This window comes from Pteronotus mesoamericanus, unplaced genomic scaffold, assembly GCF_021234165.1.
Source record: "Pteronotus mesoamericanus isolate MK-2021 breed Mesoamerican mustached bat unplaced genomic scaffold, CSHL_Meso_final contig_50, whole genome shotgun sequence".
Taxonomy (NCBI): domain Eukaryota; kingdom Metazoa; phylum Chordata; class Mammalia; order Chiroptera; family Mormoopidae; genus Pteronotus; species Pteronotus mesoamericanus.
Window position 1 is genome coordinate 2,374,286 of NW_026555186.1, and position 24,304 is coordinate 2,398,589.

A 24,304-nucleotide genomic window follows, 5' to 3' on the forward strand; every position below is an offset into this window, starting at 1 on the left:
TGCTTACATAGTAATTCAGGTTCAATTTTATAATTTTAATGTGTTATATAAAACTTGAAGAAACTGAGGCTCCATCAAAAAGTGGAAAACACCAGGATAAAGTGTCATTAAAGGTACTAAAATAGGAGGTCTGTCCAGAAGAAGTCCAGCCATTGTAAATATAACAAGAATGGTTTGCAAGATGTTAATGTAACCTGGCAAGCAGGGGGAGTGTACTGGAACACACATGCTTGAACAATGATGAATTCACTGGAATGGTGGGGGTGGTAGACACTGTTGAATGAGCATGTGTACTGTGTGGCCATTGCATTCAACATGACCAAGCAAGTAGAGCCACAAATCTGCATCAGATTTTGTGTGAAGCTTGAATATTCCTCCACAGAAACTGTTGGGATGATTCAGAAGGCTGCAGCTATGGGTAACATGCGATTGATGGCTTCGTGAGGACAATGCGCCCACTCATACATCTTGTCTTGTGCAAAGATTTTTGGTGCAACATCAGATCACTCAGGTGACTCAGCCCTTCTATGGCCCAAATGTGGCACCCTGCTACTTCTGACTTTTCCCAAAGTTAAAACCACCTTTGAAAAGGGAAGAGATTTTTAGGTCTTTGATGAGATTCAGGAAAATATGACCAGACAGCTGATGGTGATTGGGAGAACTGTGTGAGGTCTCAAAGCGCTTACTTTGAAGGGGACTGAGACATCATTGTCCTAGGTACAATGTTTCTTGTACCTGGTGTCTTCTTCATATATGCCTCTATTTTTCATATTATATGGCTGGATACCTTCTGGACAGGCCTTGTACAAAGTGTTTTTTTCCTTCGACTGTCACTCTCTAAACTCTTGATGGTGATTTTTATTTGCTATTATTTAATGCCATTCCAACTAAAGAAAGTTTTAGATTTAGTAGTAAGAATTTTGTCATTCTTCTTTATATAATGCAAAATCATTTTAAATAAAATGAGTGAACTACATGAATAGTGGAAAACACTGCAGAAAACTATCTCAGTTGTTTGTATTTTGTTTCTTGATAGGTGAACATTCTACCTGCACTCTCTACATTTGACTTACTGAGAGGTAAGAAAAAAAGGAAGAAAATGGAACAAAACATGGGGCCACTTCTGAGTGTCCCTGAGTGCAACTGCAGAGTTGGTTTGTCTCTGAATGGAAAAAGAAATTTAAAAAAAAATTATATTGGGACCAACTATTCAGGAAGTAGCATGAATGAATTCGGTTTTTCATTTCCAATCGAAAAAATCTCGTAAGAGAGTAAGTAGTGATACAAAAGCAGCATTGTTTTTCACTGAGTCTAGAAGTTTTGAAAACTAAATAAGTGGAGAAAAATGTTCCCAAGTATTTTCTAAGGCTAATCTTGTCAAACACCTCCTACCCAGATTTCTATGGCAGAAACCTGCCTGAAAAAGAACACATGGACATGGGCAACAGTGTGTGGATGAGAGAAGGCAGGGGTATAAAGAGACTAAATGGTAATGAAAAAATACTAGAACATTGTTAAATAAAAAATAATAAAAATAAATCTAATAGTTTCACAATCATGTATATGCCTTTAATTTTTATTTTATACTAATGGTATAGTCAACATGAATTCTACCCTGAATACTAAGTTTTCAGAAATGGATTATGTATTAAAACTTCAGTTTCAAATTCTATTTTATACATTAATGCATTTTAATGTTAGTTAATATAGAGTCCCATCAACTTTCTTTGAGTTTCTGTAGGAGTTCTGGAGAATAATGGTTCTGAGAAAGAGGAACAATGTGGGTCTTCATCGTATCATTTTTTCCCTCAGACTTCTTTCTTCCGGCTGACGTTTAGTCATTTGTCCGCACAGGGCACTGCTGATTTCCTACCCCTCTCTTCTCTTTAAACTCATGATCTCTGTGCCTTATCTCTGCCACCTCCAGGTGCACTAAAAACGGATCTGCTTCTTGACCCAACCATCCCACTTCTGGGAATATATCCGAAGGAAAGCAAAACATTAATTCAAAAGAAGATAAGTACCCCTATTTTCATTGCAGTGTGTTTACAATCACTAAGATATGGAAGTGGCCCAAGTGTCCATCAGCAGAGGAGTGGATAAAACAACTCTAGGACAGTTATACAATGGAATTCTACTTGGCCATCAAAAAGGAGAAAATTTTACTTTTTGAGACAGTGTGGATGGACCTGGAGAACGTTATGCTAAGTGAAGTAAGCCAGTCAGAAAAAGACAAATACCATATGATTTCACTCATGTGTGGAATCCAATGAACTAATGGGAGTAACAAGGAAAACTGGGACAGACTCATAGATGGAGAGCAGGATGGCAGCTAGAGGTAAGGGGAATTTTAGGAGATGGAGGGATTGGGCAAAGAGGAAAAGGGACTCATGGACATAGACAACAGTGTGGTGATGGCTGGGGGAGTGGGATATAAGGGGACTAAATGGTAATAAAATATAATAAATATTTAATAAAAATATTCTAATGCTTTGCTCTCTTTGGTTATGCCTCAGGTGTCTCTGGCCAGGTATACCGTGCAGCCATTTTCCTACTACCACACTGGTAGAAGAAATGCAACACTCCCAAATCTACTTTCAGGAGTGGAGGACGCACACTCTGCTCTCAGGACTCCACTTCATCCAGGTTCTACCTCAGGAATCCACCAATGCCAAAGATCCTGGCTTGTCTCAGCACATAATGTATTTGAATCTAGAATTGAGCATATGATAATTCATGTAACCATAACTCTTATACATTTTTATTTTAAGTCAAAGTTTAGAATTATAAAAGTTAAAACCCAAAATTGAGTAACTCTATGGGTTTTTATGTTTTTTTCTCATTGCTTCTTTTCCTAGGGCCCTGAATGTGATATACAACATCTACATGCACTAAGAATAAAAATTCATAGATTACAAAGAACAAGGTATGGAGAGAAAACAGTTACTATACAAAAATATTTATATGTACAATAATTGCTTTGGGGCGTAGCTGCCAAGAACCAATAAAATGGAAAAAAATATTGTTTACCTTTGTTTAACTTAAATTTTTAAAAAAAATAATCAAGTAGAAGTAAGAAAAATACAACCAGTTAAAATGAACAAATCTTGACTAGACTCAGCAAACATGTGTAAAGAACCCAGGGACATGGACAAGGGGGTGGGGATTGCCTGTGAGAGCGTGTGGGGTGGGCAGGGCAGCGAGCAGCAATGGGGGGAAATTGGGACAACTGTAATTGAACAACAATCAAAAGAACATAAAAATAAAAAAATTAAATGAACAAACCTTTTGTTTGTATGAAGGTGGTAGGCTTGGGGAGTTGTTCAATGGGTATAACAATTCTGTTATGGTAGATGAATAATTTCTAGATATTTGTGGTATAATATAGTATTATAGTTAAGATAGTGTTACGTACTTCAAAGTTTGTTAAGTTGGTATAGATCATGGTGAGCATTCCTACCGCTAAAACAGAGCAAAGTAAAAACAAAATCAATAGGATTCAAGGCAACTTTGAGTGTGCTGGATATGTCTGTTACTTTAATTCTGCTGATGATATCCTTGGTACTGGCACATGTCCAAATTTATCAAGTTGTATGCATTATATATGTGCAGCTCCTTTTATATTAATTATACCTTTTAAATCTCTTCAAATAATTGCCTAAAGAAGTTAAATATATATCATAGTTTGATAACTAATATGTAAATAGAAGAACTTGATATAGTCCAGATTATAGACAGATTTTAGTGTATTAAATACAGTTTCTTCCGTATAAATATGTATAGCTTTTGATAAAATAAAAATTTGAATTATAATCACCAGCCCCAAATTATATTTGACTTTCACATTTCAAAAACAACTAAAATTTGCTTCAGAACATATAATTTCTACTTATCTCATTTTTAGCTATAATAAAATGTCTTTGTTTAATTTCCATGAGCTTTATAAATCTCAAGAAAAATATTGTCATTCATGCTTGCTCTTTCTTTGAAAATAACTCAAAATTGACTGAACATTTTGTAATCTATTCATTATATTGGACAATAAAGAATATGGATTAACATTTGAAAATGTCAAACACTTTTGCTTAATTGAACCAGTTTCTTACAAGATGTTAGTATGCAATATCAATAAATGGAAAACACAATTTTGACCTTCCAAATGGTCAAATTAACATTTAAAATAAATCTACACATATTGAAGTATGACTTATTTTTTGGAAATATTATGTTACTTACCAATTCATGGAGATTAAATAATGATGTTGGAAGGACAAAATGGAAATAAAACAAATTACTCATTTTGTACTTCAACATTGAAATATCCATTTCTAAAGTACTTTTAAACATAGAATCCTATTCTTCAAATGCTATAAAATAATGTTCAGTAAATGTCATTTAAAAATAGTCACTGATTTGTTAACAGTTATACGGCAATATTAACTAATTTTCTCAATTTACAACTCTTTGAGGGAATGATTCATTATTATTGGCATGTTTTAGGTATGGAAACTACTGCACTCAAAATTTGAATAACTCATTGAACACTTCACAGCTAGAAAATGGTAGAAATGAGTCTTACCTTATGCCTTGGCAACACTGAATTTTTACATGGTTAGCAACATTTTATTAAGGATCTCTGATCTCTGTAAATAACCAGACACACGCATTCGTAGCATGTGTATAATTTTAAATATAAGTGTGTGTATGTATACAAACATATTTGTGTTCATGTGTGTGAGAGAGTTTGTATTGCACAAATACTGTATTTGTGATCCCACAGGCCCTTTTACTTTATTTCATTACTCAGTCCAAATAATTTTCCTCTTTGGCTCTATCCTTAATCCTGCTAAACAAAGTCAGTTCATCCTTTGAGTATTTCTTACCCTTACTAATATATAACAAACATATTTTAATTATATAATAGTTTGTTATGTTACCTTCCCAGCATCTCTCTTTGCTTTCCAGAAAATCCCGGGTGCAAAAGTGAGAAACGAATAAAAATGAGGCCGTGTTCGTACTATTTTAGTCCATATCTTGTTTAATGCCAAAACTACTTCTTGACTTTTTTTACCACATAAATATCTAAATGTCTTTTATTTTAACACAATTATAACAGAATATTCTGTTATTTATAGAAAATGATGTTATCTGATATATTTTTGCCCTGTCTCTTAATCATGTCCACTATAATGCAAACCATAGTATGAGAATGTTTCTATCACCATTGCCTACAACAATTTAAGAGCCGTTATAGTCCTTAAGTATATTTAGGTTAAAGAGATACAATATATCAATAAAATTTGAAATTCTTATTTTATAAAATATCATTTGTAACCTCCAGGTATTAGTGATCTAACAAGAGTAACAACATTCTCCCCCAAAATTCTAAAATAAAGCTCATTCTTTTTAAGTTTATATCAATAAGCTTGTCCTAAATAAATAAAAGTGTATGTTTCCTTCTTTTTAAAAATTTTAAGACTGAAATATAATCAATGTATTTTTAAAAATTTTTGAAATGCAACATAAGTCTGTCCTTGAGGATTTTCATATAGCTTTTGTTGTGGGAAGAGTAGAAGAACATTGGTTGTCTGGGTAACAGAGAAAAAATGAATACTCCTCAATTTCCAAATGTTCTCTACAGTCCCTGGAAAGGCTCTTCCTCCTCTCCCCATTGAGCTGCTGTTTTTGACTGTGGAATGAGTGTTATTGCTCTGAGTCTTTGCAACACTGCATTTGTTTCATGCAAATATACACGTGTGGGATGCAAACATGTGGAAGGGTTTCAAAAACACTGCAGATAGCTTAGCTCCTCTCTCTGCTTGATAATAAAAACAGCAGATAGTCATGGCCTTTAGTCACACATATAACAGTAGTTTAGACAAAGGAAAGCAGAAAAATACTTGGACAGTGCTAATCATAATATAGTACTAGTCATCAATAAAATGCCTTCAGGAGGAATCACCTGAAATTTCAAGAAAATAGTCTTGCTAAATATAATCCATTTGATTTTAATAAGAAATGTAAATTTTCTTATATTATTCCCCAATTACACCTGTCATGGAGTACAGATAATTATTTTTACTTGTTTAATTGTATTTTACTTTTGACAATATCAAATATTTTCCAAAAGAAAGTGTTTTATCATCTGTAAAAGCAAAACTATTCATTACATAATGAAGAATTTTTTTTAAAAATTTTGATAATTTATTTAGTTATTATTGTTCAAGTACAGTTGTCTCCATTTTCCCACCACCATTCTCCCCCAAAATATGGGTAATTAATTGTTATTGAAAAACTGCAGAAAAACTTGAAATTACTGACTTAGGTTTATGTCATTTTCTTGATTAATCTCTACTTATTCGTTATATATTAATCAAATGTCCCCAAAATGCCTTTTCAATTTACTACATTGCATGTATAATTAAATTTTGTTTTCTGTAAAGACATAATTGAATAAGTGAATTGAATATAATTTCTAAGATTTTTAGAAATATTTTCTTAGAAAAAGTACACATTTTCAAATGAAATGCATGTATTAACTTACATGGTTTCAATAATTATTTGGTTTTTATATGCCTAGGATTTCATTCAAAAAACTAAAAGAAGTACTGATTTTATAGATGTCTATTTGAATATTTCACTCTTATTGACTTTTGTATTGTATAAAAGTTAGTTACCTAGAAATATCTATGTATCACATTATATGTTATCTATTCTGTTCTCCCAAACCATGGCACAAATGTTGAGAAAGGTGTTAGTAAGCCTATACTGTAGAGGAACTTACAAATAAGAATCTGATAAATTGTTTCTCATTTTATGCAACGTAACTTATCATTTAAGTAAATTACATGAGTCATGATGATGGGATTCTTGAGAGAATAAGTATCATTTACAAGTGTTAAAACAATGTAATGCAATCAAATTTATTGTATTCTTTGAAGTGTATTTTAAATTGTATATTTTATAAGCAAAATATTTATACCTTAATAAATTTGCAAATAATTTGATCTCTTTCTTGTCTTAATTTTGCTGAATAAATGTTGGAAGAAGCAGAGGATCATCATTAAGAATCAAGTTTACCCCATATAACATTTCCATTCTGTGTATTTTCCAGACAGATAAGAAAAGACAATAGTGTACATGGATCAGATGGGTTAACACATGAAATTACTTTATAAATATAACCAGGGTACTATTTAAGAATGTTAAAAATTGTGTATTTTGTATTTTAAGAATTTTAGCTAAAATTTGAAAGCTGAGGGCAATAAGAGATGAGTATAGCTTGTTTCTAATGACGAAATGGGACATTATTTATAGATAACAAAACCGATCCAACATTCTTAACCCCTCAATATGTTCCCTTAAAAGAATAATTGATATTTCAAAGACATATTCATGAATGAAGGAAAGAGTAGTAATATGTGCCATCCTAATTGGCACACTTCTTCAATAAACTAAGGAGGAGTAAGGAAGAGAATTACCAACACAAATTGGGGCTGACTAGAAAAAAAGAGCGTGTGGCATCTCACTACCCAGAACGATGACTGGTGACTTGCAATCATTTGGAAGTTGCCAAGTACTAATACTGAGATGGAAACTCAGATAATATATATATATTTTTTTTGTTGGTTGGTAGTTTTCTTTTGTTTGCTCATAAGTTGCCTTGACTACTGCTTGAGACATCACTAAAAGAGATGGGGAAATGAGTAACACTGTTTTTGTTTTTTTTTAATGGATTTAATATAATGACCATAAAAGGAAGCATCTTCAGAGAGTATAAAATTCCCATTTAGGAAGGCTTTTTATTTTAATTTATTGGGGTGACATTAATTAATAAAACTACACAGATTTCAATTTCACATTTCTACGATACATGATTTGTATATTGCATTGCGTGCCCATCACCCAAAGTCAAATCATTTTCTCTCACCATGTGTTTGACCCCGTTTACCCTCTACTACCCTCCTAAGTCCCTTTCCTCTGTTAACTTCTTTACTGTTTGTGTCTATGAATTTCAGTTTTATATAAGATATATGTGTAAAAGCTGTGGCCATGCCTCCTGGAATACTTCTGATCTTGTCTGATCCAGAAAGGCTTTTAAGACTAAGAACAAAGTTACTTGGATTCCTTGAATCAGACTACTACTAAATAAGCAATCTTCTGAGGTTCCATCTTAAATCTGGCTAGGATGGGATCAAGGGTAAGAAAGGACATCCTTTAAGATTCATAGTATAACCTCTAGCCTCATAAATATTTGAGGTTTTAATATTTGGTGGAATCATCCTGATTATACTAATTAATGTAGAGCCTAAGATTAGTGTACTGTTTGTAAGGTAAATCAGTCTTGCAGTGCATGCTACACATGGAATCCAGTACCTGTATCATCTTCTGGAGATAGTTATTCAGTTATTGGCAATCGATAAGTACAAGTTATTGAAAGTAATTTGAAATTGATAAAATGCAGTTACACCAAGCAATAGAAGTTATGGAAGCAGAAGGAACCCCCATATTGATGGCTCCCCAGAGCTCAGGTTATCTATCATCAACCATATACATCCCAATGAAGAGGCCTGTGTCTCCCACCAGACTGCCTTTATGCACACTATATTCTCATGCATGTACTCTTTAGCTAAACAAACTTGGTGCTCAGTCAATCCTATTTTGTCTCATGAGTTTCATCATGAATTGACGTCTAAGACCAGCGTTGTTGGTCAAGCAGAGTTGGTAAAACATCTCCTCACTGAAGTCTTGGTTGTACCCTTGACTGCCTTCATGGTACTCCCAATAGAACATCCCAACTGATCCTTTTAAAGCAAATTATAATGCCACTTCTTAGCTCAGAGTCTCCAATTGTTTTCTATCTACACGCACACACACACACACAAGCAACACTTCTACAATGGCCAGAGAAGCATTAAGCCATTGACCTTCTTTCCTTCCCTCACATCCTTTTCCATTACTACCTGTCTCACTCACTCCATGTGAGTCACGTGAACCTCAGCACTTACTCATTTCTGCCTGAGGAGCCTTCCTGGTGCTTATCCATTTCCCTGGAATGTCTTTGATCCAGAGACACATAATTTACTCCTTCATAGTTTTTAAATATCTGTGAAAATTACTTTTCAGAGAGTACTTCCCTATCCTACCCATAAAAATTGAACAACCTCCCCTGGTATTTTCATTATTTTATTTTATTCTCCAGGACATTATCTACTTTAATTTACTATATATGTTATTATTTTATCTGTTTTTTTCTACTTGCTAATAAGTAACTTCTACATGGGCAGGTATTGTGGAAATACCCATGGATTCTAAAAAAATGACCAGCAGAAGGTACTAATAAATGAGTATTATGTCAAAATATTTTATATATAAAATACTTCAGCTACTTTCTGGAGTAGCTGAGACTTTAATTACAATTTATTACAGTTATATAGGAGAAAAATGAATACCATATATAAAACCACCAATTTGATTTATAGCAATAGAAAATTCATGCCCTATAAACAGTTATGTTATTAACAACTTACATGTAAGTGGGTATTTTAAAGTGAATAAGTAGTTCCATATTATTTATCTATATTACTACAAAATAACCATGAGTTAGGAAGAAAACATGCTAATATCACAATTTGAAATATTAAAGAATATTGTGTTTTAAAAAGACTAAATTCAAGACAGAAGTCAGGTTACCTTTACTCTCTAAATTACATTTAAATGGTCACAAACAAAGAAGTGTAATTTTCACCTACATTATGCTGTTTTTCAATTTTTTATTCATTCTAATTTTTGTGCCACAATGCCTTTCACACCTATGTTTACCTTGTTAGTTAATATTTATATTTCAGTAGATATTATTATTCTTAAAGAACACTTTTATAATTTCACAGATAGTACAGAGATCCAATTTTTATGCTTCAATAACAGTTTATGAAGGTTTTTTTTTTACCACATCAGAGTAAGATTTGTTCAAGTATAAGCCACCCCGAAACCACAATGAGCTTTTCCAAGGCAAGGACTTTCTATTACATGTTCTTTAACCAAAGCTCTGAGCATTAAATAATGAACCATAGATACATCCAAAGCATTTGTGGAAGTGAACCAGCCAGACTCATTTGCTCCTTTTCCCAACATATCCCCTTGTTATGCTTATAAAACTAACCCATGACAGCAAATGGTTATGACATTACTTTCCAACAATACCAAAGAGAAAAAGTATTCTACTTTAATAAATGTTGTTTGTGCCAATGCTTGGTTTAAAATTTGAATTATAATCATAGTTCTACTACGACAATACCATATTCAGATAGGGACAAATAAAATAATAAGGTAAAATCTCTAAAATAAGAACAATGACCATAATTGAAGGAAAATCTTAAATTTTAAATGTATTCTGAAAATAATGTAAAGCAAATATTGCACTAGTCATATTGGATTTTGCTGGTGATATTAAACATTACAAGAAGTAGAATCAAAAGTGTTCAGTGATATAGAAAAACCTCATAAAGATACACACTGCATCTTTCTTACATTTGTATCTGGGAATAACTGTTGATTTTTTTTCATTATTTTATCTTTGTTAAATTATAAGGATAAAGTAGACGGGACGGAGAACAAGAAATGTAAGTAAATGTTAACAGTAGGGACTCATCACAAAATTCTCTGATTGCATAACTGATTGTTAGAAGATACAGATAAATAAAGCATTTATTGATTCTATGCTGATATTGGCTTTATGAGTTAGAACATAAATCCTTCAAATAAGACTGTATATGTAAATAGGTAGACAGAAAGATAGATGATAGATAGATAGATGGGGTGTTATATGTAACTAACATAGATATATATGATTTTAAATGGTAGATGTGAGATAATAAAGGAAATATGAACATGACTGAAATATTGACAGCATAACCTCAATTGATTCTAAAATGGTCTGGTGGTGGCATAAGAACAGACACATAGATCAATAGAACAGAATAGAGAGCCCAGAAATAAGCCCAACTCTCTATAGTCAATTGGTATTTGACAAAGGGGGTCAATGTATAAAATAAAGTAAAATTAACCTCTTCAACAAATGGTGCTGGGAGATCTGGACAGTTACATGCAAAAAAATGAAATTCAACCACCAACTTACACCATACACAAAAATAAACTCAAGATAGATAAAAGACAATATAAATCATGACACCATAAAAGTCTTAGAGGAGAACATAGGCAGAAAAATATGATATTCCATGCAGCAATATTTTCACCAACATGTCCCCTAAAGCAAGGGACATAAAGGAAAGAAAAAAGCAAATGGGACTTCATAAAAAAATAAAAAAAAAAGAAAAGAAAACATGAGCAAAATAAAAAGGAAATCAACCGTATGGGAAACATATTTGCCAATAATACCTCAAACAAATGTTTCATCTCCAAAATATATAAAGAACTCATACAACTCCACTCCAGGAGCACAACAAATCCAATTAAAAAATGGACAAAAGACCTGCATAGACATGTCTCCAAGGAGGACATTCAGAGGGCCCAGAGACATATGAAAGGATGCTCAGCATCACTAGTCATCAGAGAGATGCAAATGAAAACCATAATGAGTTACCACTTCATACCAGTTATAATGGTCATCATAAACAAATTAACAAACAACAATGCTGAAGAGGCTGTGGAGAAAAGGGAACCCTAGTTCACTGTTGGTGGGAATGCAGACTGGTGCAGCTGCTGTGGAAAACAGTATGGATTTCCTCAGAAAATTAAAAATGGTACTACCTTTTGACCCAGCAATTCCACTGCTGGATTTATACCCTAAGAATCCTGAAATATCAATTCAAAAGAACATATGCATCCCAATGTTCATAGCAGCACAATTTACAATAGCCAAGTATTGGAACCAACCTAAGTGCCCATCAGGAAATGAGTGGATCAAAAAACTGTGGTACATTTACACAATGGAATACTATGCAGCAGAAAGAAAGAAGGAGCTCCTATCCTTCGAAACAGCATGGATGGAACTAGAGAGCACCATGCTAAGTGAAATAAGTCAGGCAGTGAAAGACAAATACCATATGATCTCACCTATAAGTGGAACCTAATCAACAAAACAAGTAAGCAAGCAATATATAACCAGAGACACTGAAATAAGAACAAACTGACAGTAAACAGGGGGATTGGAGGAGAGGGATAACAGGGGAAAGAAGGGTAGAGGTCGTCAAGGAACATGTATAAGGGACACATGGACAAAGCCAAAGGGGCATGGGATTGAGGTGGGGGAAGGTGAGGATGGGAGGGGAGGGGGCAGTCATGGGGGGAAAATGGAGACAACCGTACTTGAACAACAACAACAAAATAAAATAAAATAAATAAACAAAAATCTTCTTAACCACAAAATAAAAGAAGTTAGAAAAACAAAACATTTCATTTAGAACAGTTTCAGTAAACTCATTTATGCTTGTGCCCTACCTTATCCTTAATTCACACTCTTTCATTCACATGCCTTAACTGTTAGTTGATATGTGTAAGTTATATCATATATGCATGGTGTCTCTCACAATGGTAGAAGAAGAAAGCTACTTGTTTTTATGAAATGTACAAAACTGGGAAATGTATTGTAACAGAGTAGGTTAGTAGTTTCCTAATCTGGGGAGACTGGATGACTTGGGGACTGATAGTTAATAAGTATCAAATTTCCTTATGGAATGATCATGTTCTAAAATTAATGTAGTGACTGTACACAATCAAACTGTACAATTTGAATGGGTGAATATATAACATGTATTAATTACATTTGTATAATGTATGGTTTAGTATGAATTAAATCTCAATAAAACCATTCTATTTCCTTAAACTTCCATAATATCCCAATTTCTATGAGAAATTAAGCACTTGGCTCATATTTTGTTTTTCTTGCTTTGTTTTTTGTGAAGCTCATTCACATGTATATGTACAGGAGACTGATTTTATTATCCTTAAACTTATCAAGTACAATGACTTATTTTCTCCTGCAATGACATGACCAAGAAAATAAGTTCTTCATCACTTCTATTAATGCTAGATGTTAAAATTTTATCTTCTGACTATATATATATGTATCGCCATGTTTTCTTTTTCTCTTTTCAGTGTGATTGTTTATCTCTCTCACTTTATTCTTTTTTTCCTTCTTTCTTTATATTTTCTCTGTTTTCTTTCTGTTTATTTATTTATTTATTTATTTTACTATTTGTCTATACCCTCCCATGTTTTTACCTTTCTAATGTCTTGTCTAATCCAGAGTGGTCTTTTCTTCCAGATAATTCCTTCCAGATAAGGCCCATACACCTTCCCATTCAGTAACATTAATCTTTGTAAACTCAAGTTCTATTTCAAATATTTTCTGTTAGATATAAGTTGGTGCATTATCTAATTGCATGTTGTCATATTGAGAGATGAATCACATATAGATTCCTTTCTAAGTGACTTGTTTAAATTCAGAACCTGGTAAGTGGCAGAGCAGGAAATGCCATATAACTATGTGCCTGAGAACCATCTAAAATATTTTTCTATTAGGCAGTTCTGATTTTATTGTAAGAACGTTATGAATAGCATTTAAATATTTTAATTCAGCTACTTTCTTAAATAATTTCCTACTATCAGAAATAAAGATGGCAGCTTCTACTATATTCCCACAATTTTCAATGTTGCATTTTAATACATATAGTTGAAAACATAGTTTTGTATATGGACATATCACCCAAAATTATTTTATTTTAATCAATAGCTCAAGTTCCTTGTTATTTTTAGAGAAAAATACACTTTGATGTTGTTTCCAATATAAATAAGAATGTGATGTGTCCAAATTTCTTAGACTAAGATTATATTAGTGAGGTGAATGAGATAACACTTTGGTTTTCCTATAAAATGTACTCAAATTAATTTATTGATATAGGTTGAATTTCTCTCCATAATAAAGTTTGATTTACTTAATTTTTATTTGAAAATGAATGGCAGAATTCCTCAAGCATATCTACTGAAAATCTTCAGATTTCTGGACTCTAACCAGTATTCTCATTCAATAGTTTTGGGGTGACATCAGAGAGTTTGCATCTCCAACAAGTCCCTAAATGTAATGAGGCTGCTGGATCCAGGCATCATGCTCTAGAATTCAGAAATTCAAAGATTGCCATAAATTACTAGATTACTTCTCTAGTAAAACATGCAATTATGTGAATGCTCCTCATTGAATAATTTGTTATAAAGAATAATTTCTTATGTTGATTTATAAAATTATGAGAAAATACTAATTTATATTGTGCAGATTTTATTCTTTAGTCAATCTTACTTTTGAGATTAATTCACAGCTAAAAGTATAAAAATAGCTATGCATATGTATAACATTTATGCATACATATGTTTAGATAAACTCACACAAACACACTTACGTGTTTTTAGGAAGTGGAGTTCTGCTAACCACTCCACTCCCCCAAAAACCTTTGTTTTGTGATCCCAGAAGAGATAGGCACAAATACTTTAACACTTAACCAAAAACTAGCTTTGAATCATTTTAACCCTTGACATTAAAATATATTAGCCATGGTTTAGGAAAGGCATGAGGTATCTGGAAAAAAGGAAGCACTTCTAACAGAAGGAAATATAATTTTAGTAGTCAATATTTGGAAACATGTATCAGTGTACTTTCGACACCTGATAAAAGTGAACAAGCCTATGAAGAGAAAAAAATATATAAATGACAACCAGTAATGTGGACCCTAGAAATAGATATATAGTGATTCCAGATATTGGAGTTATCAAAAAGATAAAATATGAGATGAAGATTTTGTTAGATGACTGAAACATGAAAGACCATGGCAATATGTTAAAAAAAGCATTTTTTGTTTTAATAATGAAATAAAATTCTAATCTTGAAATAAAAATGTCATTAAAAAGAAAAAAAAAGAGGAAAATGTTGAGAGCTAACCAACACCAAAGAGAATAAATACTAAAGTCAGAGGAATATAAGCAAAGCTAGATGATCAGTGAGACAGGATCCAAACAAACAAACAAACAAGAAAAATGAAGAATAATGTAAACAGTAGCTATGACAGTAAATTTTAATTATTATGCTTGCATAATAATATCCTGTTCAGTAAAATTGAAACAAAGAATGCCAATAAGATATTGTGTTACTGGGTTTTTCTGCGAGATAGCTCTAGTAGCGCGTAGCTGTTTTTAACTTCATTTGAAACGATTATGTTAGATTGTATTGTGACAGCTGTCACATCACATCTGTGTGCATTTAAAAAATCAGAATTGGTGATATTTTGTGTAGCCATTTTAATGTTGAAGATGGAATAAAATACGCAATATTTTTGGGATATTATGCTTTATTATTTTAAGAAAAGTAAAAACACAACTGAAACATACACAAAAATATTTGTGCAGTATATGGAGAAGGTGCTGTGACTGATCAAACATGTCAAAAGTGGTTTGTGAAATTTTGTGTTGGAGATTCTCTTTGGATGATGTTCCATGGTTAGGTAAGCCAGTTGTAGTTGATAGCAATCAAATTGAAGCAATAATTTAGAACAATCAATGTTATACAGTGTGGGAGATAAATGAAGTACCCAAAATATCCAAAGCAATACATTTATTGGTGAAAATGAATCTTTTATTTTACAGAAAAGAACGATATGGGCTTTGTGGCAAACCCAATATAAGTCGATAGATTGGACTAGATTTACATTTTTATAATCCTTGCATTGTCCTGGAAAAAGCAAAAGACCAAATAACACTGGGTTTGACAAACTATGAAAAACAGATAAACATAAAACACTAGAATAATAAAGCAATTGTTAAAAAGAAATTGTCATGATATATTAAAAGTCTTTCTCTTCTAGGATATTTAGCCGCAGGCTGGGGTTAGTGACACTTACCTAGCATTTGAGACACAAGCATTTTGATCTTTATTGTATGTAGTGGATTGCATATTTTGATTTCAATGCCAAAGTGTAGTTCTCCATATATCCAAATATATGGGTTAAGAAAATGAACCAAAAAATAAAATCATATTATGAATAGTACTTCTGCTTCCTTGAATAAATAGCTTCCTCTTTAATAGTGCAATTGAACAACGAAAACAACAACAACAAAAACTATGTGTTATAGCTGTCAGTATGAATCTTTCAAATCTTGGAAAATAATAATCCAGCCCCTTCTCTCCATTGATTTTATGTGTACTGCCAAGGCCAATGTCAACAACATCTGATATACTTTTAAATATTGACATTTTTGGTGTTCTACATTGTCTCAGTTTTCAGCAGCAATCAAGAATGTTCACAACTCCTTCACCTCAAAATATTCTCTTTCCTGCCTGTTTGACAAGCTAATTATCAGTTTATCTCTCTGGATGACAAAGGTGTTTCTCTTTTGATCAATTCTTTCTCTAATGTGATAAGCATAGTGTCCAGGCATACAATGTTATAACTACATACATGCATAAATACATGCATGCAGTAATTTAGGAAGGAAGGAAGATAAATAACTCTGACATCTGCATTTGAATAGATGGCAAATATCATCAATGAATGCAATTCCAAAAATATCCAGTGATCATACTTTGTAAACCATAATTTGCTTTTTCTGGAATTCCAGCATTAGGTGCCATCAGACACTTACATGAAAGAATCCCAAAAAATTGAAATCAAATTTTGAGATATATACACTCCCAAATTCATTGCAATATAATTCACAATATCCAAAGGTAAAGCCAAAAAATGGTAAATAATAAAAGAATCAAGGAGTCATCTTTTATTCCTCTCTGTCCTTCATGACTCCATACTTATCTCCCATCTAGTATTATGTATTCAACTTAATACTCCTTATTTTTCCAATTTTTATTTTCACATATTTGCATATTTCTTCTCTACTGTAATAAGAACATTTAACATGAGTATTACACTTTTATATAAAGCTTAATTGAACAACGTAGTATTGTTAGCTATAGGCATAATGTTTTACAAGAGATCTCTAGAAGTTACTCATCTTGCAAACTGCAACTTTGTTGAATTCTTCCTTCTTCCTACCTTTAGATCCTGGCAACAACCATTCTACTCTCTCTTTTATGAGTGTGAATATTTTAGAAAATACATATAAGTGAAATCATATAATATTTGATCTTCTGTGACTGCCTGTTTCACTTAACATAATGTCCTCCAGGTTCATCCATGTGGTGACATATTGCAAGATTTTCTTTCTTCTTTTTTAAGACCGAGTATTTCAATGCATATATCTACCACATTTTCTATATCAACTCATCTGTTGATGAATACTTGGGTTTTTTTCTACATCTTAGTGTATGTGAATAATACTGCATTAAAAAAGCTAACACTAAAGAGATATAAACAATAGTGGTTATAATAGGCTCTTTGTTTTATAACTAATCATCTGTGTCTTACATGCCTACAATATTTACTTAGGCACACCAAGCACATTTTAAAACAGGGCACCTATGTTGACTTAGTAATTTATTCAACAGTATTTATCATTCATCTGATACTCTTGTTAAACACTAGGGATAATGCACTGAACTAGACAGATGTGGTCTCTGTCATCAAAGTGCTTTTTTTCCTAGGCATGTCAAGCAAGAAGATACATAATGTATGCTGATGTCCAATTTTCACCAAAAACTTCCTTTGAATAGCCTTAGCTGTCCTGCTATCCTTAAAGCAGACTTGAAATGATGTGGAACAACAGTGACAGACAAGATATGGTTCCAGTTCACAAATTCATTATACAATACGGAGCTATCATCGCTGCTACAGGGCCTTATATGATACACCAGAAGTCATTTTCAAAAAGACTCAATTATCTCTGCATGATGTGGTCCCAAATAATTAACATGCTCTCTAACTAAAGAATCTTGTTATTTTTCCATTAAAAAGTAGATGCTTTTGACAGGGCATGCTGCCTATAATGCACTTTACACTTATTCATTTATTTATTCATTTATTCATTTATTTTACAGTTTATAACTTACTTCCATATTGCCAGGAAAGATAGTAGACAAATACTTTTAAGAGAAAAATTTCCTAATCAGCATTAGGTAAGGAAGTCAATATTTTCACAGCTTTTCTGGCATAAGAGTGTATTTGCTTTACAAAACAACCCTGCTTAGGAAAATTCTGACTGTTGAGGATAGTAGCTTAAATAATTGGACAGTATTTCTCCAGATAATAGCTTCAAACACCCAGTTCAAGACCAAGTGTACAACTTTTATTATCTTCACTTAGTCATGAGACTTTATAATTCTTAGAAATAGATTAAATAATTTTTGAACCAGCATTGTCAATGTGTCAGCACAAATATAAATTTTTATAAATTTTGAACTTTTCATAAAATGTTAACAACACAGAAGAAAATGTATTCTTCTTTAACATGTCTCAAGGATGGTTATGTTGTTGATTCAGATAATCATGTCTATGTGATTCTTTTGACCAGTTCCTCTGAAGATATCAAGTTTTTTCAATGGCAATGTTTTTTTTTTATTAATTAATTAATTATTTTTCAAATACATTTGTCTCTGCCTTCCCCCCACCACATTAATTTGCCCCCTCCCCCATCTCCTTCGCTCAATCATTCCCCTTTGGTTTTGTCCATGAGTCCTTGCTATATGTTCCTTGACTTTCCCCTTCCCTTCCTTTTCCCCCCGCCCACCCCTTCTTCCTTCCCTCTTGTATCTGTTGGTTTCTTTTCCTTTCAGTGCTGCTGGTCTTATTTTCCTTGCATCTTTGTATTGTTGGTTAGGTTCCACTTCTAGGTGAGATCATATGGTATTTGTCTTTTGCCCCCTGGCTTATTTCGCTTAGCATAATGCTCTGTAGTTCCATCCATGCTGTCGCGAAGTTTAGTAGTTCTTTTTTTCTTTCTGCTGTGTAGTATTCCATTGTTTTTTTGATTCAATCATCTACTGATGGGCATTTAGGTTGCTTCCAACACTTGGCTATTGTCAATTGTGCTGCTATGAACATTGGGGTGCATAGGTTCTTTTGTATTGGAGTTTTGGGATTCTTAGGGTATAGTCCTAGTAGGGGAATCGCTGGATCAAAAGGGAGTTCCATTTTCAGCTTTTTGAGGAAATTCCACACTGTTTTCCACAATGGCTGCGCCAGTCTGCATTCCAACAGTGGACTAGGGTTCCCTTTTCTCCACAGCCTTGCCAGCACCTGTTGTTTGTTGATCTGTTTATGATGGCCATTCTGACTGGTGTGAGGTGGTACCTCATGGTGGTTTTGATCTGCATTTCTCTGATGGCTAGTGATACTGAGCATTCTTTCAAATGTCTCTGGGCCCTCTGTATCTCTGCCTTGGAAAAACGTCTGCCCAGGTCCTTTGCCCATTTTTTGATTGGATCATTTGTCTTCTTGGAGTGGAGTCGAGTGAGTTCTTTATATATCTTGGAGATCAAACCTCTATCTGACGTATCATTAGCAAATATATTTTCCCATAGAGTTGGCTCCCTTTCCATTTTGCTGATGTTTTCTTTCGCCATGCAGAAGCTTCTTATTTTGATGAGGTCCCACTTGTTTATTCTTTCCTTTATGTCCTTTGCTTTAGGAGACATATCGGCGAAAAAATTGCTGCATTGGATATCTGAGAGTTCCCTGCCAATGTTCTTCTCTAGGACTTTTATGGTGTCGCGACTTATATTTAAGTCTTTTATCCATCTTGAGTTTATTTTTGTGTATGGTGTCAGCTGATGATCCAATTTCAATTTTTTGCATGTAGCCATCCAGCTCTCCCAACACCATTTGTTGAAGAGGCCATTATTGCTCCATTTTATGCTTCTGCCCCCGTTGTCAAATATTAGTTGCCCATGTAGACCTGGGCTTATTTCTGGGCATTCTATTCTGTTCCACTGGTCTATGGGTCTGTTCTTGTGCCAGTACCAGATTGTTTTGAGTATAGTGGCTTTGTAGTGTAGTTTGATATCCGGTATTGTGATCCCTTCTACTTTGTTTTTCTTTCTCAAAATTGCTATTGCCATTTGGGGTCGCTTATGGTTCCATATAAATTTTTGAAATATCTGTTCTATTTCTGTGAAATATGTCATTGGTATCTTAATAGGGATTGCATTGAATCTATAAATTGCTTTGGGTAGTATGGACACTTTGATGATATTAATTCTTCCAATCCATGAGCACGGTATATGCTTCCATTTATTTGTGTCTTCCTTAATTTCTTTCTTCAATGTTGCATAGTTTTCTGTGTACAGGTCTTTTACTTCCTTGGTTAAATTTCTTCCTAGGAACTTTATTTTTCTTGTGGCTATATCGAATAGTATTTTTTTTTTCTGATTTTTTCTTCTTCTATTTCATTGCTGGTGTACAAAAATGTCTTTGATTTCTGAATATTGACTTTGTATCCTGCTGTTTTGTCAAATTCACTTACTAGGTTGAGTAGTTTTTTGGTGGAGTCTACATGGTTTTCTATGTACACTATCATGTCATCAGCAAACAATGATAGTTTAACTTCTTCCTTTCCTATTTGAATGCCTTTTATTTCATTTTCTTGTCTGACCGCTGTGGCTAGGACTTCCAATACAATGTTGAAAAGAAGTGGTGAGAGCAGACATCCTTGTCGTATTCCCGATCTTAGTGGGAAAGCTTTTAGTTTTTGCCCATTGAGTATGATGTTGGCTGTAGGTTTTTCTTATATGGCCTTTATTATGTTGAGGAATGCCCCATTTATTCCCATTTTGCTGAGTGTTTTGATCATAAATGGGTGCTGTACCTTATCGAATGCTTTTTCCGTGTCTACTGAGATGATCATGTGGTTTTTGTCCTTTCTTTTATTTATGTGATGTATTACGTTTATTGACTTGCCTATATTGAACCATCCCTGCATCCCTGGGATGAATCCCACTTGAACGTGGTGGATAATCTTTTGAATGTATTGCTGGATGCGGTTTGCCAATATTTTGTTGAGGATTTTAGCATCTATGTTCATCAGCGAAATTGGCCTGTAGTTTTCTTTCTTTGTAGGGTCTTTATCTGGTTTTGGGATCAGGGTGATGCTGGCCTCATAGAAGGAGTCTGGCAGTCTTCCCTCCTCTTGGATTTTTTGGAATAGTCTGAGAAGGACAGGGGTTAGCTCTTCCTTAAATGTTTTGTAAAATTCTCCTGTGAAACCATCCGGCCCTGGGCTTTTGTGTGCCGGGAGTTTCTTGATGACTGCTTCAATTTCCCCAGCTGTTATCGGTCTGTTCAAGCTTTCTCTTTCTTCCTCTTTCAGTGTTGGAAGATTATACTTTTCTAGAAATTTGTCCATTTCATCCAGGTTTACAAATTTCTTGGCATATAATTGTTCATAGTAGTTTCTGACGATCCTTTGTATTTCTGTGGTATCAGTTGTTATTTCTCCTTTTTCATTTCTGATAGTATTTATTTGGATACTCTCTCTTTTTTTCTTGATGAGTCTGCTTAAAGTCTTGTCAATTTTAATTATCTTCTCAAAGAACCAGTTCCTGGATTGGTTGATCCTTTGAATTGTTCTTTTCATCTCTATCATTCAGTTCTGCTCTAATCTTGACTATTTCCTTCCCTTTACTTGCTCTAGGAGTTATTTGTTCTTGTTTCTCCAGATCTTGAAGTTGTAGTGTTAGGTCTTTTATTTGAAATGTTTCTTTTTAGGTAAGCCTGTATTACTATGAACTTCCCTCTCAGGACTGCCTTTGCTGTGTCTCATAGGTTTTGGACTGTCGTATGTCCATTTTCATTTGTTTCCAGAAATTTTTTGATTTCTTCTCTTATCTCACTATTGAGCCATTCATTGTTTAATAGTCTACTGTTCAGTCTCCATGAGTTTGCAAGTTATTGAAGTTTCACTTTGAGGTTGATTTCCAGTTTCCAGCCATTGTGGTCCGAGAAGTTTGGTATTATTTCAATTTTCCTGAATTTGCTGAGACTTTCTTTGTGTCCTATCATGTGGTCTATCTTTGAAAAAGTTCCATGTGCATTTGAAAAGTATCTGTATTTTTCTTCTTTGGGATGTAAGGTTCTATATATGTCAGTTAAGTCTCTTTGATTCAGTGCATCATTCAGCTCCACAATATCCTTGTTGATGTTTTGTTTGGAAGATCTGTTCATTTTTGACAATGGGATGTTAAAATCCTCTACTATCAGTGTGTTGCTATCTATATCTTTTTTGAAGTCATCCAAGATTTTCCTCATATATTTTGGTACTCTTATGTTGGGTGCATATAAGTTTACAATGTTGATGTCTTTTCGATAGATTCTTCCTTTAAGTATTATAAAGTGCCCCTCTGGGTCTCTTTTTATGCCCTTTGTTTTGAAATCTATTTTGTCTAATATAAGTATTGCAACCCCTGCTTTTTTTCTCTTGCCCATTTGCTTGGAATATTTTTTCCCATCCCTTTCCTTTCAAACTGTGTAGGTCTTTTGCTCTAAGGTGGGTCTCTTGTAGGCAGCATATGTGTGGGTCATGTTTTCTTATCCATTCCGCTACCCTGTGTCTTTTGATTGGGGCATTTAGTCCATTTACATAGAGAGTTATTACTGATAGAAACCTATTCACTTTTTTCCTCTTTGTACCTGTGCTTTTCTCTTTCTCACTCTTTTCCTTCATCTTCTTAAACCAGTCTCTTTAGCATATCTCGTAGTGCTGGTTTGGTAGAGATGTATTCTTTTAGCCTTCTATTGTCTGGGAAACTCCTTATTTCCCCTTCTGTTTTAATTGAGAGCCTTGCTGGGTAGAGCAGCCTTGGTTGTAGGCCCTTGCTTTTCATGACTTGGAATATTTGTTGCCATTCCCTTCTGGCTTGTAGTGTTTCTGTTGAGAAGTCAGCTTCCAGCCATATCGGGACCCCCTTGTATGTTACTTTCTCCTTCTCCCTTGCTGCCTTGAGGATTCTCTCTTTGTCTTTGATAGTTGCCATTTTAATAAAGATGTGTCTGGGAGTGGGCCTCCTTGGGTCCCTCTTGAGTGGGGCCTTCTGTGCCACCTGGATCTATGAGACCTTTTCTCTCCTCAAATTGGGGAAATTTTCCATCATTACTTCTTTGAAGAGGTTCTCTATCCCTTGCTCCTCTTCTTCTCTTTCTGGTATCCCTATTACGCAGATATTATTGCGTTTCAGGTTGTCCTGCATTTCCCTAAATGCCTCTTCATTCTTTTTGAGTCTTTTTTCCATTTCTTGTTCTTTCTGGGAGCTTTTTCTACCTTATCCTCCATCTCACTGATTCGATCCTCAGCTTCATCCAGCCTGCTTTGGATTCCTTCTACTGTGTTCTTCAATTCAGAAATGGTATTCTTCATATCCTCTTGTGTCTCCTTGATAGTTTCTATGTCCTTTTCCAGGCTGATATAGTTTGCTGTAAGATCCTGATAGTTTCTCTGCAGTTTCTCATAGTTCTCTTTGAGCTGGCTGACCTCATTGAGCTTCCTTAGAGCCATTGTTTTGAATTCAGTATCTGATAGTTCCTTTGCCTCTATTTCATTTAGCTCTCTCTGTGGGGAGTCCCCTTTTCCACTCATTCGGGGGGGAACTTCTTTTTCTTCCCATTTTTGTGAGAGTCTATTAATTAATTAATTAATTTAATTTTGCCTCTGCTTCAGTTGGGCTGTCTAGATTTCCTGACTTTGTGGATTAAACTTCTATGGTAGTAAACTGGTCTTTTAATTAATTTATTTATTTTTTCTTTACTTTTCTTCCTGAGTCTGCCTCTGACGGTGACAGCTGTTGACCGTATCTGACCTTGGGTCGTTTGTTTGAGCCTTCTGGGAATCTACTGTCTGTGTCTGACTCCTGCTGTGGGCAGCTCTGTGACCCCTTTGGTCAGGGATCCACTGATTTTGTGGGTCGCTCTGCACTCTGACGCTGGTTCTTTGAGCGCACTCGTCCTGCCCCTGGACCAGCGGTCTCGCCCAGCAGTCTCGCCCGACCTCGCACTTGCCTGGCACAGGGCGCGGGCCCTGGCACTGGTCATTTTAGGGTCTTCTATTGTTTGTTTTCCCCGCTTTTGGCTCTTTGGGGGTGTCGCCTGCCCTCGCAAAATGGAGACTACGGAAATGGGAAGAAGTCAGCTCCGGGACTCTGCTGTTAATCCTGTCTCCAGTCTCTCCTCAAGGGTCTCTGTGCAGCTGTATATCCCCTTTGGCCAGGCATCCTCTATTTCTCCCAGCCAGTCTGCACTCAGTCCACATGCCCACAAGCTTTGTGCAGAGCGCAAGACAGGTTAATTGATTCACTTATGCCTCAACAAGGTGGTAGCTGCAGAGTGGGAGGTGAGTTATGACCGGGGCTCCACTGGCCACC